Below are 15,345 nucleotides of genomic sequence, written 5' to 3' on the forward strand. Positions count from 1 at the left end.
ACATTCTCCCTTACCTTTCACCCTACAAATAGCTATACCAAAAGAAGATGAAATCACTTATTAAAAAATAGAGTATTTTTGGCCGGGTGCAGTGGCTCACGCCTGTAATCCCAGCACTTTGGAAGGCTGAGGCGGGTGGATCATGAGGTTAGGAGTTCAAGACCATCCTGGCCACGATGCTGAAACCTAGTCTCTACTAAAAATACAAAAAAATTAGCTGGGCGTGGGCACACACCTGTAATCCCAGCTATTCGGGAGGCTGAGACAGAGAATTTCTTAAACCTGGGAGGCAGAGGGTGCAGTGAGCTGAGATCACACCACTGCACTTCAGCCTGGGCGACAGAGTGAGACTCCGTCTCAAAAAAACAAAACAAAAAAAAACACAAGAGTGTTTTTAAAGAAACTATTTCCATTATTTTGACACCTAAATATTACTGAAATTTTCAAGAATCTGCATACATATGAAATTGATTGACTTTCTCGAGAGTAGAATTTATATTTTGGTTTAAAAGTGTGTATTCATATCCATATGTAGTAGCAAATAGAATTTTCCATATAGCTGAAATACTAGTATTACAAATGCCAAAACGTTTTCTTTCAGTCCCTTTGGATGGGAATATAAAATAGATTAGACACTTCCTGAAACTAACAGAAAATGTTATCTATGATATAAACTGCTATTTTTGACCCAGAGTTGTTATTTGATCATGTCGTGTATAGTACTATCAGGAAAGTTTGAATCGTTCAGCTGACTGGAGCTACTGATCCTAGATGGAACTCAGAAACTAAATGAATGAATTTCAAGAATCAAACTGACACCAGTAATCTTTAAAGAAACTTTAAGCAACAAAACGTATTTCATATCTGTATCTTATCCCACCTGATAGAAGGAAACCTTCACATTCAGTAGGACCTCAGTGTTTGCTTAATGTGAAGTTCAATGGTAGGCCTTACATTTGCCACAGCAGTGGATACAGGATAATTAGACACTGCCCTGGTTTCATAAAGGAGATGAGCCAGACACTCCAGGTCCATGAGAGCAGTGCTTCCTGGAGAGGTCATGAGAGGTTTCATGGAGGAGGTGGCACTTGAACTGGCTTTTAAAGTGGGAAGTGGAGCTTCATAGGGGTGAGAGGCCCAGGACTGTCCATTAATAAAGGTCCAGATGGGCTCCAGACAGTGGAGGGCTGTGGGCAGGAGCCTGCAGGAGAGTAGAGTCACAGCATGTGGAAGGTAGTCTTATGAAATAGAAGATTGAATTATAAGCAGAAATGAGCTGCGCTTATGTTTGTAACCTCAGTAACCATCATTTTTACTCTCGAGTTTTTAACTCAACATTAGCAATAATTTCAGACTCTTGGTTGACTTTGACCTACTTTAATGTCATGGAGAAGCATCACAGTCTTTGACTTTTTTGAGTCAAAGCCTTCGAAAGCTGAATTGGAGTTTTACAACCATAGATGCAAACAGAACTTTGTGTCTTTGGTTGGTTGTTCATTTCTAGTGTGTCATGATATGAAATTCTAAATCTCTAGGTATCAATAATTACTAAAACTATGGGACTTAAGTTTTTTACTTAATATCATCATGCAAAGGTTCATCCATAAATTGCTTGTTACCGTATTTCATTTTTCTTGACGTATCTAATCTCCATTATATAGAGAGAAGCTCAGTAGAGCAAAAAACAGAAGGAAAAACAGACAAAGCTCTGGCAAAATTAATGAAGAGAATATACAAATAAAGAATATTATAAAAGTAATGAGGGACAGAACTACAGGTAATTGTGAGATTTAAAAAATAATTACAGCTGAGGTGGGAGAATCACTTGACCCCAGGAGTTGGAGACCAGCCTGGGCAATATAGGGAGACCTTGCCTCTACAAAAAAAGTTAAAAAAAAAAATTCACTAGGCATGGTAGCATGCACCAATTACTTGGTCCCAATTACTTGGAAGGCTGAGGTGGAAGGATCACTTTAGCCCAGGAGGTAGAGGCTGCAGTGAGTTGTGATTGCACCACTGCACTCCAGCCTAGATGATAGGGTGATACCCTATCAATCAGTTATGAAAAATTAAAAAATAAATGCATACACACACACACACACACACACATGTACTCCCAGTGCTTTGGGAGACCAGAGTGGGAGGACAGCTTGAGGCCAAGAGTTTGAAACCAGCCTGAGTGACATAACAAGATCCCATGGGGGGAAAAAAAGTTAAGTTAGCTGAGCATGGTGGCACATACCTATATAGTCTTGGCTATTCTGGTGACTGAGGCAAGAGGATCACCAGAGGTTTGAGGTTGAAGTGAGCTGTGATCACCCCACTGAACTTTAGCCTGAGTGACAGGAAAAAATAATTGAATACTATCAAAAGTATATGCCTACAATTTGGACATACGTCTAGGAAAATATACTAGAATGGATGTTTGGAAAGAATAAAAAGGTTTGGCCGGGCGCGGTGGCTCAAGCCTGTAATCCCAGCACTTTGGGAGGCCGAGGCGGGTGGATCACGAGGTCAGGAGATCGAGACCATCCTGGCTAACATGGTGAAACCCCGTCTCTACTAAAAATACAAAAAACTAGCCGGGCGTGGTGGCGGGCGCCTGTAGTCCCAGCTACTCGGAGGCTGAGGCAGGAGAATGGCGTGAACCTGAGAGGCGGAGCTTGCAGTGAGCCGAGATCGCGCCACTGCACTCCAGCCTGGGTGACACAGCGCGAGACTCTGTCTCAAAAAAAAAAAAAAAAAAAAAAAAAGAATAAAAAGGTTGGAAAATCCTATAACTCTTTTAAAAAAGTAGAAGTAGTGATTAAAAATCTATCCACAAAGAAAATATAAGTTCTGGATGCTTTATAAGCAGATTCCACCACACTTTCAAAGAAGAAATTATCTCAATTTTATACAGACTCTTCTAGGCACTCGAAAAAGAGGGAACACTTCCACAACTAATTTTATGTAATCAACATCCCTAAAGCCAACACTAGACAAAGATACTATCAAAAGGAAAATCACAGGCCAGGCCAGTTTCATTTATGAATGTAGATGCCAGAATCCTGACTAAAAAATGTTAGTAAATAGAATCTAACACTGTATTAAAAAGATAATACATGTTGACCATGTTGAATTGTACAAAAGTTTTCTTTGGTTTGGTTTGGTTTGGTTTTTTGAGGCGGTGTTTTGCTCTGTTACCGAGGCTGGAGTGCAGTGGCATGGTCTTGGCTCACTGCAACCTCTGCCTCCCAGGTTCAAGCGATTCTCCTGCCTCAGCTTCCCAAGTAGCTGGGGCTACAGGTGCGCACCACCACACTAAGCTAATTTTTGTAGTTTTAATAGAGACAGGATTTTGCCATGTTGGCCAGGCTGGTCTCAAACTCCTGACCTCAGGTGATCCACCCGCGTCAGCTTCCCAAAGTGCTGGGATTACAGGCATAAGCCACTGCGCCTGGCAGGTTTTTTAATACTGGAAAACAATGAATTAAAAAAATATGTTGACCCTGTTGAAATGTCTAAGAATATTTTTAATGCTAGGAAATTTATTTATATAATTCATTACTTTAACAGATTAAGGAGAAAAATCATTTGGCCAACTCAGTAGATTCAGAAAAATATTAAGAAAAGTCAGTGTTCCTTCATGTTTAAAAATCCCGGTAAGTTAGAGACAGGAACTTCCTCAACTTGATAAAGAATAACTTAAAGTAAATGTGATCATAAATAGATAAACATTAGAATCATTTTCTTTAAAATCAAACACAAGGCATTCACTATCCTTCTGTTCAACATTGTATTAGGAGTTCCTAAACAGTGCCATAAGGCAAGAAAAAAAGTAGAAGTAAAAAGATTGGAAAGAAATAAAGCTGCCATTATCTACAGGTGACATTGCATACATTAAAAATTTGTAAGTTATTACAAATAGTAGGAGTTTAGCAAGATGGGTGGGTAGAATGATATCCAAAAGTCTGTTGCATTTCTTTACACCAACCAGAAACACCTAGAACATTTAATTAAGATAATTACAACAGTATCAAAGAATATCAAATATCAATAAATAAACTTAACAAAAATAAACAGTACAGTATAAAGAAAATTACAAAACCTACTGAGAAGAAATGTAAAAGCAAATTCATGGAAAATTTATTACATCCATGTAGAGCAGGGGGCAGTAAGCTTTTCCTATAAATGACCATATATTACGTATTATATCAAATTATACTACAATATAATGTAACTGTATTATAACTAAATATTAACAATGTTAAATATTCTAGGCTCTCTGGGCCATATGGTCCCTGTTGCCGCTATTCAGCTCTGCCATAGATAAAATGTAATTAAATGATGTATTTGCGTTCCAATAAAACTTTATTTACAAAAAGAGGCGGCAGGCCGTAGTTTGCCAATTGCTGATATAGAGGAAGAATTAACACTGTGGAGATGGCCAGTTCTTCCTAAAATGTACCATAGAGTCAATGTAATTCCAAGCAGAATGCCCACATGGTTCTTCATGGATACTGATGCAGTTAATGAAAAAGTGAAGGTCAAAGAATAGCCAAGGTATTTTGGAAAAGAATAACAAGGAGAGGGACTTGCCCTACAAATTTATTAAACTGCTAAAATAGCAGGAATTTGTGGAGGAATTAAGAGATTGGTCATGGCATGAATACAGAGGTCAGAAGCAGACACGTCTGTATGGAGCGTTGCTGTGTGATGAGGATGGTATCTGTGTGGAGCACGGATGTGTGATACATAAGTAATAGGGGAACCGTGCAGTTTCGAGAGTGTTCTCTGGAAAGACAGTGTGGCAGTAGTATAAGTGACCATGGCTAGAGCCAGAGGCTCCTTCCCAGTCCCCAGCGCCAGACATTTTCTCATGAGATAAAGTGAGAGAGACTCTGGCAGATCCAAAAAATAAGTCTAATACTGATTGAAAAAGAAGATTAAGACCTTCTTTTAAAAGTAAAAGTATCATAAATATATTTTCCTAAGTGGTTTTTTTTTTTTAATTGTGTTTCATTGTAGAATTCTGCTAAGATTCTTACTGTTGTTGAGGGATGATTCAAGGTTTGGGGACTGATAGGGTGACCTTTGTTTTCCTTCTACACTAAAGAAATCTTTGCATTTGCTCTAAGTAAAGTAGATATAAAGTAGAAGGAGTCTGGAACCCAACAACCCAAGGAAATCATCAGGGCAGACACATTGCTCAGAGTTTCTGAAAATTGGCAGTCAAGTCAGAGTTGATATTTGAGGCACACATGTTCATTTTAATGATTTGTCCCTTAATGAGCCAGTCAAAAATGTGTGTTTGTTTCCAACTGGAAAAAAAATTAAGAAGGAGTTCCTTGGGAAACTTGAGCAGACATATTTTCTGTAAAAGCACAAACACACCTCCTAATGCAAATCCTTCCTCTCCAACTCCTATGCTGCCTTCGACCTAGAGTGTCAACTCCCCAGGGAAGCAGTGAGGCTACTTTTGCTTCTTTGGTATTACAGTGCCTTAGTAGATGTTCCATCCAACCTTGGCAGAAGTCTCCTTTGCCTCATTCAAGCTGCTCATCTTGTTGACCAGCCGTGATTTTAGCCCTCTTTGAGTTTTGCTTGCCTCTTGCTCACCACTGGCATAGAGGATTTCACCCTAGGGCTTACTGGTGAATAGAACAATACAGCCTGAAAACGTGATGAGAATCTGACTGGTGCACACTGTTTGTGGCCTTAGCGTAGCTTGGCCATGTGAGGGCCTCTGCCTTGTCCTCAGGGAGCCCTTGGTCCAATTGTGCCTTGGTGACGCTGGGACCAAGTTTCAGGAATATGAGGGTCTATGGATATTATCAGATCAAATCAGTATCTCTTACAGACCTTATATACAACACAGTTTTGAAATCAACCCTCAACGCTTTTGACAGACTGTTCTGAAACAGTTTTCTGCTGTTTTTGTTCCCACTATCTCATACGATGTTCACAGCCGTGATCTAGGAAAAGAATGACAGTGCGAGGGGAAAAGTGCCCAATTCATTCTTCCTGGGGTGCCGAGATCCCTGACACCCCTTGTCTGTTTGTTTTCGTCCCTATCATACCGACCTATCATTCTGTTCTCAGTAACAGAAATAATGATAGGAATGTGAGGCATGCTTCTCAGACACATTATAAAGTTGAACTAAATTACCTTGTAAATGACCTCTTTGGGAGCTGTCATCTCTCTCATTCAGTGCAACCATGTGTGTGACACGGGTGGTATTTTTCACTTTCATCTCCTAATTGTCAGCATTTAATTATTCCTATTGCAGGGCATCGCCTAAAAATGATGCTGGCTAACATACCTGACGGGTGCCGTCCCTTCCTGTGCCTGACTCAGAGCCAGTGTCTTCATAAAGGTGCTGCCATCGCTGTGTGAGGGTTTTGATTCTTTAACATGTCAACACAACCCAACATACTTGAGTACAAAGCCGGGTGAAGTTGGCCTTGCCAGTAGAGGTAACATTAATGCCACGTTGGATGTATTTTGCTCACAAAACAGGCCTTCTGTCACCCACGTGGCAGTACTCTCTTAGATGGTGTGAAAACTGGTCGCTGGGCTCAGAACAGCCGGGATTAATCTGAAGATCATGGGACTGTTCAATTTGGATCAAGAGTGCAAACATTTGAGAGAGCCAGGATCTCCTTTGTTTTGCCCAGTGAAGGATACAAGCAGGCCTTGTTCCAGTGGGAAACTGTCTGAAAAAGAATGACACTTTAGAACTCTCCTTTGTAAAATAGTGCTTTATTTTATATTAATTTACAGTTGTTTAATCACTAAATGATACCTGTGCATAATTCTGGCCTCATAATACCTTTCTGATGATGATTAGAATCATCCTTACATAGGTTGCATTGATGATTTTGCTTAGAAATTATTCTTAAGGCCGGGAGCGGAGGCTCACGCCTGTAATCCCAGCCCTTTGGGAGGCCAAGGCAGGTGGATCAGGAGATCAAGACCATCCTAGCTAACACGGTGAAACCCCCTCTCTACTAAAAACACAAAAAAATTAGCCGAGCATGGTGGCGGGCGCCTGTAGTCCCAGCTACCCGGGAAGCTGAGGCAGGAGAATAGCATGAACCCAGGAGGCGGAGCTTGCAGTGAGCCGAGATTGCGCCACTGCACTCCAGCCTCGGTGACAGAGCAAGACTCTGTCTCAAAAAAAAAAAAAAAAAAGGGAATTATTTCTTAATAGAAGAGTCTTTTTGAGACAGGTCCTCTCTCTGTTACCCAGGCTGGAGTGCAGTAGTGTGACCACAGCCCACTGCAGCCTCGACCTCCCAGGTTCAAGCAGTCCTTCCACCTCAGTGGTTGGGACTACAGGCACACATCACCACACTCAGCTAATTTTTTGTGTGTTTTGTTTTTTTTGTAGAAACCAGGTTTCACTGTATTGCCCAGGCTGGTCTCGAACTCCTGGGCTCAAGCAAGCCTCCCTCCTTGGCCTCCCAAAGTGTTGGGATTGCAGGTATGAGCCACCATAGCTAGCCTAGAGGATTTCTGATCTTTATTATCTGATGAACCAGCACTTAGTTGGTTTTAAAATTAGTTTGCATACCAGGATAAATGAGGGAAAAGAAGATCCCAAGGATCTTTCTCTTATGATCATGGTAGAGCCTGAGATAAACACTTTTTTTTTGACTTGGAGGTTCACTCTTGTCATCCGGGGTGAAGTGCAGTGGCACAATCTCAGCTCACTGCAACCTCCACCTCCCGGGTTCAAGCAATTTTTCCACGTCAGCCTCCCAAGTAGCTGGGACTACAGGTGCGCACCACCACTCCCAGCTAATTTTGTATTTTTAGTAAAGATGGAGTTTCACTATGTTGGCCAGGCTGGTCTTGAACTCCTCACCTCAGGTGATCTGCCCACCTTGGCCTCCCAAAGTGCTGGGATTATAGGTGTGAGCCATCGCGCCCGGCCTGGGATAAACACTTCTGTTCTATTGCTTCACCAAGAGGGTGCAGCCCGGGGAGCTGAAGAGAGACAACGGAGGAGATGGCCGCTAGTGTGCTGCCTGCTTGCTCCCTTGGGACCAGCACCCACAGGCCATGCTAACCACATCTCACAGTCATCCCTCAGAGGAGAAATGAGGAAGAATCGTTCTACCCATGTGTACATATGACTGCCAGACAATCTCATGGCACACGTTGGCTTCAACAGAAAAGCCATGGCAGGGGCCAGAGAAAGGACATAAGGGGAGACACTAGTTGTACCTTCCTGAAGTCCACCAGACCCCTCAGAGAGTTGATGACTGCAAGGACATTGGGAAAGGTCAAGAGGATTTGAGCTGGCATGTTAGAGGTCTCTTATTCAGAATGAGAATGTGAATGAGAATGTGTTTTCTAGTTCTTGTCAAGAAAATTTCAGCTTCACAAAATGTGAAGATACATCTAAAAAATTAAGGGCTAGTAAAAGCTGACAGTCTTAATAATTTGTATTCAGCTTTCTCCATGCCATTGCTGTTGTTTTTCTAGATCACTACTGTGAACATCTTGGGGATGCCATTAACAGTTCAGTATAAAACTCCTTTGTCAGAGGAGTTGAGCCTCATATACAAAATGCTGTCTTTTTATACACATGATAGGGCCAAAACTCTTTAGCTAGCCTGATGTTACCCAGGGAAAGAGCCATTGGTATATACCTGAGGTCCCTGTTTAGGGTCCAGGTGAAAAGAGACTGTAACAGCAAGGCCAGGAGACCAATGAGTGCTTGTGGCGTCAGAGTCAGATCTTCTTGGATGCTGTTGTGGCTTTGCTTTCTCATTACCCTTCCCCGTTGCTTTCCTTTACAACTCCTTTCTTCTTCCCAACAAAAAATAGGTAAATGAAAACAAACCAGCCTTATAAAAATATGCATACCTGTGGCTTATGTTTTTCCCATGCACTAATAGGATTTTATATACTTACATATGAATTAAGAGGATTGAAGTGGATAGCCACCAAGATCCCTTCTAGTTACAGAATTTTGTGATCTATTTGAAATCAAGTCTAATGTGCTTTCAGTATAAATAGGGATTCAGAGAGATTTGTGGAAATTGAAGTCTGCATGGCCTAAGGGAACTAAACCTTGAGGGTACATGCAGCACTTTGATAATTCTGAAGTCCCAGGTGAAATGTGATTCCTGGAAGCTTTTTCGTATCAGGATACTTAGAGTGCAGTCTTACACAGGTTATGCAGAGCGGATTTTTTATCACACTGGAAGAAACTATGCTGTCTTAGTCCATTTTGTGCTGTTATAACAAAATGCCACAGACTGGGTAATTTATAAAGAACATAAATTTATTTCTCACAGTTCGGGAGGCTGGAAAGTCCAAGATCCAGAGGCTGCAGCTGGCAAGGGCCTTCTTGCTGTGGTATCCCATGGTGGAGGGCAGGAGGCAGGAGAGAGATCCCACTCCCAAAAAAGCCCTTTGATTGGGGCATTAAACCCACACATGAGGGCAGAGCCCTCAGGCCTGCTCACCTCTCAAAGGTGCCACCTTTCAATACCGTTACAATGGCAATTGAATTTCAGCATGAGTTTTGGAGAGACAAACATTCAACCCGTAGCGGATGCCAAGCCCGCTGCCCCTCCAGTTTTGCTTCCTTCTACTACTGGCAGTTTCACATCAAGCAACAGTGAAAAAAGCTCACAAAACAAGGTGCATTTATCCTGCTTTCAAAATGATTTGATTCTCCCTAGTGCAGAGGGTTTTTATCGTTATTTTTACCAACTCTGTGGATATAAACTGTTTGAGTTGTGTACCTTTCTCACCACTGAAATTTGCAAAAACCAGTTTTGTGAAAATACAAACTTTCCATTGTGTGCCTTTCATTATAGCCACAGAAACTCATGATAACCATTGACTTCCCTCACCTGCTTCCTCCTCACTTCCACAGCCATTTGTTAACATACACATGGGTACACCAGCACCTGCACACACACACACACACACACACACTAACTCTGCCACGCTCACACATTGCCCTTTCATCTCCATCATTTCCCTGTGGTATTGGGGATTTGTGAGGTTTTCAGCAAGATGACCGTAAAGTGCCTAACGATGAGCAACGAGTCTGCCAGTTGCCATAAAAAATATGGCTCCTAGAAAAGCAGTGAATCAAAGCCAGCAGCAGATCCTGGATCTGCCTCCCTTGTCAGCGAAAACTGTCAGGTCTCAGGGTCACACTCCATAACCTTCCTCCTTTGTGATCCAAAGTCTGTTTTGTAGTTCAGAATAAAAAACAGAATCTTATTTAGTATCCTCGTGTATTGTAAAACCCCCTTAGGAAGCAGAGCAAGAAGCTCAGGACTATAAATTAAGACCGGATGGTGCTTTCTATTCCATTAGGCTTCTTAACACAACTATGAATAAATCACTGGGCCTCTCTGCAGGTTGGGCTCCCATCATGTAAACTGGAGGTGAATCACCCCTTCTGGAGTCCGCAGCGTACGAAGTGGCTCCCAGACCTCGTGAGCCAGGCGTCTTATCGTGACTCCTTGGGGTGAGGGGCAGAGCATGCCGAGAGAGGACTGGGGTTCTTCCAGAGGAGCCTCATGGTCCTTACAAAGCAGGAATTTCTTTCTTTTTTTTTTCCCCCCCATAGAGTGTTTCCCTGTCAAAATGCCAAAATTCTGGTGCTAGACTGCAGAACTGCTAGACTTTTTGTAAAGCTTAAAATAATGCAAATGTTAACACTCTTAAAAGTTAGATCTGTTTTAAAAATTATGCCAAATATATTAATACACTGCATTCAACAAAATCTTAATGATTACAGTAAAGTATTCAGCAATGAGATTTAACTGCCTACAAAATGTATTGATCATTAGCAGCTGATAATCATTCTATATGTTTTGCCACCTAATTTTTGGAGAAGGATATAGGTATAGATACAGATATAAATATAAAAACATAGAGACAAATACAGTCTTCAGTAAAGTATATTTTTATTCAGCAGGGAAGGAAATATCTTCCTATGTTGCCTGGTCAGCTTTATTTTTTTGTAAGACAAAGGCAAGTTTCAAAGTAATTTTGTAGTCACCATAGAAATGCTGGAAGTTGAAAACGTCAGCAGCCATTACACTACTTAGAAGGGCTGCCAAAAGAGTTCTCTGCAAGGGGTAGGATAGACCTCTGCGTTCCATTCACGTGGAAGGTGGCAAAGACGGAACAGGAGCCTGTGAGCCTGTCCTATTTCCTATCGGATAAAATCACTTCTAGGTAAGAAAAGTAGGTTAGATTTTCTTACCTATGCATGATTCAGTTCCTTCCCTGTCTTTTCCTGATATGTCTCTTGTTAAATCAGTCAACAGATGTCTGTTTTAAGAGTGATTTTTTTTCTTATGGAATTTCACAAAGAATTTGAATAGCAGCAAAATTTTTAGTCTATTTACTAATTTAGTAATTTGATATACCATAGCAAGGTAGAAGTCATTTCTCAGTGTGTACTAAGTCAACAGTTCCTTATCTGGGACCTAATGAAAAATTACCCATTTAATAAAGATAGGACTTCACAAAGTAACTATCACATTTGTCACCCTTGTATTTGAATCACATAAATTCACAAGCTCCAACTGGCAACTAAATTATCTCATCAATTACAAAGTAATCAAGAGACAACTGTTACTTAACAAATATAGGCTGCTTTTATAGACAAAATCTTTCAAAACAGGGTGAGGAAATGGGGGGGCAGTAAAAAAATACCTGGAAAAAGACACTATGTGGTGGAAAAAAATCAAAACTTATTGCAGTAGATGATTATTAGCAAAGTACTAAGGATGCCCCATTGTGGGTTATTTAGCTTTCCATAAAGTAGTTTCAGTATAATTTACTCTTTATAAGTATTTGCTGAATAAAGAGTTTTTGTAAAATCTCATCTTTCCTCAAAGTGCCACAGTATTTTTATTTGCAAATTTAAAGTGAGTTTAGGATATTTTTGCTTTGAGAATATTTTAATTTTTTTTAAATGTTTAAGTAACACATGGTTATTAAAACAAATTCAGGTGATGCAGAACTATATAAAGCAAAAACTAGAAGTCCTTCTTGGAGTTGTACTTCCCAGAGGTTACCACTGTTGACAATTTGGTGTATGTCCTTCCAGCTATTTTTTATGCAATGTGTGTGCGTTAGTGTTATTTGAAAGAGTTATACAAAAATGGGGTCATAAAGATAGATTGTTCTGAAATTTGCTTCTTTCCCTCACTTAATTCTAATAGTATGTGATGAGTAGCTTTCCATATTAGTAAATGTTACTGTAACTCATTATTTTAATACATTCATTTGTATAGCTATATCACAGTTATTTAATTATTCTAATAATTTCCCAAATGTTCTATTATAAACAATGTGGAAACACACACTTTTATGCATATTTTTTGCACCTTTCTGGTCACACTCGTATTCCTAAAGCATAAATTCTTAGTAAGAGAATTGCTGATAGTATCAGTTTGGCTGTGAAACATAGTCAAAGATCTTGTCTTTGTCCTGTCTCTTAAGCCTGAAGACCTTGTTTGATTTCCTGGCCTTAAAGGTGTCTGAAACAGTGGATGCATGTGGGATGACAAGATCCTTAATTGCCCTTTTTGCCAGCACCAGTCTTATTTCCTTCTATTGTTTCTAACTGCTTAGGTTATAACAGAAGCAGTTGGCTTTTCAAGTCTGGAAGGATCCCAATTATGGGACTGTCCATCAACTTAGATTGCAGGCGCAGGCTACCCACCACCTTTAGACTTTTACCTAAGCTGTTTTCTCTTCTACCTCTGTATGTCAGCTGCATAGTTCTGGCCTGAGTTGATGTGGATCTCTCTCTCTGTCTCTGTCAGGTACAGCAAGAGGCAGCTTCTCAAATCACTGCTGGTTAGCTTGTTTCCCCAACATCCCCAGTGAGAATTGGGAGGGAAAGTGAACAGAAAAGTTACCATGTAACTTTTTTACACCAGAGATTTTGCTTAGAATATGCCTTCTCCTAAAGCAGCTTTCCAAAAAATTGACAAAAGTCAACTCACTTATTTCTAAGGCCTCACTGTCCCTCAAGACACAAATCAACTAAATTAAATTAGATTTGTTTATCTGTCAGATAGCAGCTGGGTGCAGTGGCTCATGCCTGTAATCCCAGCACTGTGGGAGGCTGAGGCAGGCAGATCACTTGAGGTCAGGAGTTCAAGACCAGCCTGGCCAACATGGTGAAACCCCATTTCTACTAAAGATATAAAACTTAGCTGGGCATGGTGGCAGGCGCCTGTAGTCCTAGCTGTTCTGGAGGCATAGGCAGGAGAATTGCTTGAGCCCAGGAGGTGGGGAGGTTGCAGTGAGCTGAGATCTTGCCATTGCACCCCAGCCTGGGTGACAGAGCGAGATTCCCTCTCATAAAACAAAAACAAACAAACAAAAAAAAGGATTTGTGTATCTGTCAGATGGAGATAACAACTGTTTTTAAGTATGTATTGGCAAGACTGATTTAAGACGAGACCACTCCCCCTCGTTAAGTGTATATGTATTATATAATGAAGTCTCCAGCCATTTGATTTAATTAATTCCTTTTGGAAGACAACGTTGCAAGTAACTTCTGCAAATATAGGCAGTTGTCAGAAATGAACTACTGGTTCAAAAATTGTATTGAGCACTTGAGCCTTTATGAATTATGTTAAACAGGCACATCCTTTGCCCTCCTGAAGCTTTTGGGCCCAGTATAAACATCTCAGCCACCAAGGCAAACCTTGAGCCATATCCTAAGTGAAAAACTAGGCAACCTCTTAGCTTACCTACAAGAGGGAGTCAGTGCCTTGGGTGAAGGACAGCAAATGGGGAACAGAGTCATCGTGGCCCCTTTACCCCATGACGACAGTCCTCTCTGTGAATTACATAACTTTCTAATATGAATGTAGGAGGAGTAACAAGTCACACATTCATATTTAAGCCTTATTTTCTATTTCACAGTTTGTTTACATAGCTAAAGAATTGTCTTTTTAATACTTACTCATAAATAAACGTAAGTTTGGATTTTATATCAGGGAAGCTTTATTCAGTATTTTACAATATTAGGTGTTTTTAAAACTCAAAGTACAAATTAACACTAGTTTTTCCCTGATAATGGAGTAATATAAACAGTTACATGAATATACTGATGTAGGCTTATTGTGGAGAGTTTTTTAAACTATGTAATACATGCCTGCATTTATTTATCTCCAAATCTAATATAGCCACATGTTCACTTACCAAGATTTTTAAATGTCAAATCCCACTTGAATGAACACTGCAGCCTAGAAATAATTTAAATAGGTAATTGTAGAGGGTTCGTTAAGATAATTAAGCTGTAGCTACTAAGTGCAATGTTATGAAATCATTAAAAGTTACAGGCTTCTGGTTTCTGGTCCAACATATAAGCAGTTTGAAGTCTTCAATCTAACAGCAAGTAAAAAATTGAACAAAATGAAAAATCAATTCTTCTTAGATCAGTCAGAGAGGTGAGGTCATAGGGCAAACTACTATCCCCAGAATTGGAGAGACAGGCAAGCAGAACGAAGAATCACAGCTTACTGGAGCAAGAATCTATGAGCAGTGACCTCTGCAGGAACCAGTACTGGGGTAAGAAAACCTAAACTGTAATGAACATACTGCTGGAGGCTCACTACAGAGAAGTCTGAGAGTTAAACACTGCAGGAGTACCCAGTCATGAGAAGTCGGGGGCTCTCCACGCTTGTGTTAGTTTTACTTCCAGGAGCTTGACTGGGTCCTCACAATGGATGTCGAAGAAAAGTCTTCTCCTGATTCTGGCAGAGGAAGGAAAAAGTAGCCAATTGAAACATACAAAAGCATTCTGTTCTTCTTAGCAAGGCCCGTCCTCAGGAGAAACTGTGTTCTCAGATAAGGGAAATACTCAACTCTAGCCCCCTCTAGTCTTCCATGTGGAAGAAGGGGAATACCCAACTCCAGCCCATCCTAGATAATCTGTTCCACCTTAGGAGGGGAAAGACTGAGAAGCACTTGTGAAGCTCATAGCCCCGGAGCACAGGCCTACTCAAAGACTGAAACCTGTTCACAGAGCTATAGAACACTTTCCTTCTTTACCCCCATCTTACCACCCCAACACTAAAGGCTGTGTACCAGAATTTCTTTCACCTAGTATATTACGCCTGGGTTTGAACTGAAAATTACAAGGCATACTAACAGGCAAAAAACAGAGTTTAAAGAGGCAAAACAAGCATCAGAACCAGACTCACATATGGCAGGGATGCTGGACTTATCAGACCAGGAATTTAAAATAACTGTGATTAATATGCTAAGGGCTGTAAGGGAAAAAGTAGGCAATATGCAAGAACAGATGGACATCATAAGGAGAGAGATGGAAATTCTAAGCAAGAATC

At 40.6% G+C, this 15,345-nt stretch overlaps 1 protein-coding gene across 1 annotated transcript in view; it reads left to right on the forward strand.

The window, feature by feature from the left end:
• Positions 1-15,345, forward strand: part of WWC2 (WW and C2 domain containing 2) — a 228,885-nt gene that overhangs the window by 198,533 nt on the left and 15,007 nt on the right. The window lies entirely within an intron of this gene.

This window comes from Theropithecus gelada, chromosome 5 (assembly GCF_003255815.1).
Source record: "Theropithecus gelada isolate Dixy chromosome 5, Tgel_1.0, whole genome shotgun sequence".
In the NCBI taxonomy this organism is placed as follows: Eukaryota; Metazoa; Chordata; class Mammalia; order Primates; family Cercopithecidae; genus Theropithecus; species Theropithecus gelada.